The sequence below is a fragment of the Pteropus vampyrus genome, unplaced genomic scaffold (assembly GCF_000151845.1).
Source record: "Pteropus vampyrus isolate Shadow unplaced genomic scaffold, Pvam_2.0 Scaffold393, whole genome shotgun sequence".
Lineage (NCBI taxonomy): Eukaryota > Metazoa > Chordata > Mammalia > Chiroptera > Pteropodidae > Pteropus > Pteropus vampyrus.
In genome coordinates, this window is record NW_011889174.1 from 628,467 (window position 1) to 631,755 (window position 3,289).

The window sequence follows — 3,289 nt, forward strand, 5'->3', positions numbered from 1 at the left end:
AATGGTGACTTTCTGAAAGTAAAAAACCACCTGTTCTTATGAGAATAATTTTATTACTTTTTTTGTTTTGCAACCTATCACCCAGGTAGTTTGGAAATACACTGTATTTTTAGGTGGAGACCCTTCTGGAGTTTTAAGGATATTTTCCCACTGCTAACATAAAATGTTAATAAATGAACGGATACCTTTTCTGTTGGCAATAGGATGACTTCCTGTTTTAATACCGAATATGCCTGTTCTCTCACAAGATAGTAAGCCTTCTATTAGCCTCATATTTAAATTTAAGAACTTGTTTTATTTACTTATTATTTCATTTTCCATGTGTTAGATGACCTTAGAAAATGAAACATCTGAGTTAAAAATTACTAGAGTATTTGAAAGTATTATATTTATTAATAGGCCATTTTGATTTAACAGCATTCTACTTGTTTTACTCTTAAATAATTGAAAACATTTTAAAAGAGTTATGCTATTCTCCTTTGCCACTTTGGAATCCTGTTTTCCCATATTTTTCTAAAATCAAAGCATTATTTCCAGGTGTATTATGCAGTTTTATTACTGTCTGGTCATAAACAATGTAATCATGTACAGTTCTTGATATCGCTGATACGCCAACTTTAAGGATTGTAACATCTGACTCGGATTGTAACATCATCATCTTCCCCTCAACTCCTGCCATAACCTTGGAAGAATATGAATCTATTGATGGCTGAGTATGTCACATAGGCATCTCAAATTCAATAGGTCCAGTATGGAATCAGTCATTTACTCCTAAATCTTCTCTTTCTTCCAAGCTAGAAGAACCATTATAGTTTATTTGTTTCCTATATCTAATTATTTACCAAATTTGTGTGTTTTTTTTCTTACAAATATATGTAGAATGTGTTCTATAGTTTTCCATTTTAATTTTCAATTGTCCCATCTGAATATAGAACAATTGCTTTCTATCTCTCTATGGTAAGTGGCTACTCAATTCACATCAAGTCACTAACAGCTCCATTAGATGGGAATCATAAGGGCTGTATCTCTGTTAGTTAACTTCATCTCCTGAACATGAATATTGGTCCAAGTTGGGCTAGTCAGATTCTTTCTTCTAGAAATTTGAATGATCTATTCTGTAGTAGGGGGACAGAGTGACTAAGAGTTAGTAGAACTTTAGGGAGATGGCCTACGACTCCTGTAGCTCCTCTCCTGGTTTTCATAGTCTTAGTTGTTTAATAATTTCTTCAATGAAGTGAAATAACTCAACACTTTGCAACAAATCTTTTTTTTTGTTAATTTTGGCCCATTTGTTTATGTTGTTTGAAAATAAAACATACTTACACTATATGCCCTGTGGTTTTTAACCCTGTCATTGTAGATCCCTTTCTGAAATATAAGGTTGATCTTATTACTCTTTTTAAATTATTTCACAGATGCTCCATTGCCTAGCACATAAACTCAAATTCCATAGCTAAGCATGTAAGAACCTTCAAAATTTGGGTTCTTTTTCCTTCCTCATGTTATGGTCCAATACATCCCTGAGTATAATAGGAATTCTAGCTCCATCACTTGTGATTCTGGGGTCTTCTGTGTTCTGTAGGCTGATGAGCCCTTCCCGTATCTCCCTCCCTGCCTGGTAGTGTGTGCCTCCTCACCCCTGTATTGAATTCCCTCACTTACCGCTTCTGACACCCTTAGGCATGTATGATCAGTGCATTCCTCCCCTCTGCCCCCATAGCACATTTTATTTACTTCTGTGAGTGCTCTCAATGCTGCAGTGTACATATTGGTTTACATGCCTATCATCCTATTAGACTGGAAGCTCCCTGGTGGCAGAGATGTCTGGCCAAGGAACCCATGTGTCTCTGGAGGCATCGTTGTGGGAGGTTGGCTGGCTGACAAAACATCAGAGAACCTTAGAAAGGTTGGAGAATCATGATGACCTCATATGCCTCTCAGGCAGGTTCCAGGGTGAGATACTCCTTGACAGAAAGTATATCATGGTATCATCAACTGAAGTAAAATGAAAAGAAGGAGGTACGACATTAGGGTTGTTAGCAGCCAAAAGCAGTGCTCCTCTAATTTGGAGCTACAGGGCTAACAACACAGATAAAAGAAAACTTTAGTCTATGCCAGTGTAGAGATGACAAGAATGCAAGAGCCTGTGGCATGAAGCTGGGAGATGTGAGGAGGACTGGGAAGACAGTTTATGGACATATGAGAGACATATTGGTGATGGCTGAGAAAAATGAGAGGGCTCTGTGCACTCGTGCCCACTAATTTAGCTTCCAGATACCTGAAGATCTTAACTGTTACTGGTCCCATGTCATTGCTACTTTAACCATTACTGGGGTGATTAAAGATAAGACCCAAATATTCCACAAATGATTTCTAAAAATGATAAGAACTATTATTTGGACTTGGGATCTTTGATGTTTAAGAGTTGTGAGAGATTGGTCAAGGATATTGAACAGATGAGACGAGTGAGTCAGTTTGAGCACAAATGAGTGTGAATACATGACTAAGAAGCCAAGGAATAAAATATGTTGAACAGAGGTTAATTAAAATGTAAATCTGGCAAGCACTAAAATTTTGGACAGATTTAAAACTTTTAAAATGTTGCCACTTTATTATGCCCTTAGGTTTTTACTTATCTCTTTAATTACCATCTGTTAAGTGAACAGTGATGATGCAGTAAAATCAAGTTTTTCCAAAGTTTTTGGTATTAAATCTGCTTTAAAAACTCACTCATCTGTGAAAACTTATTTTATTTTTTGGCTATGGTGTGTTCTGTCCAGACCAACTATCCTTGGTTTTGGTTAAAACCAATATTCTCAGCTTTATTATGGTCACTATAACCTTCGTTTTAATGTTCCCTGTGATGTTGCAAATGAAAACCCCGAGTCACTCCTATCTTGTGAAAATCGTGTGCTAGATTTGATGATGAAAGGGAGAAGTGCTTTTAAGAGCCCAGTATGGATGTACTCCTGTATTTTAGCATTTTAATATCTACCAACTGCGAATTGGGTTTTGGCAGAACACACTGTCACCTTTATGGATATTTCAATAGTGGCTGGTAGTTACGTGATTTGACATTATTTTTTCTAATGTTCATTTATTAAAAGTAAATACATTAAAATGAAGCAATCATCATGTTTACCATCATTCTATTACATAAAAGGTAAAATGAGATTTCTGATTATTTATTTTTCCACAATCTGGGTAGTAAACAGAGTAATATAGATGCATTTTGATAAAGCAAATTTGCTAGAGTGGATTTCCAGTTTGTCCTTTTTTTTTTTTTTTT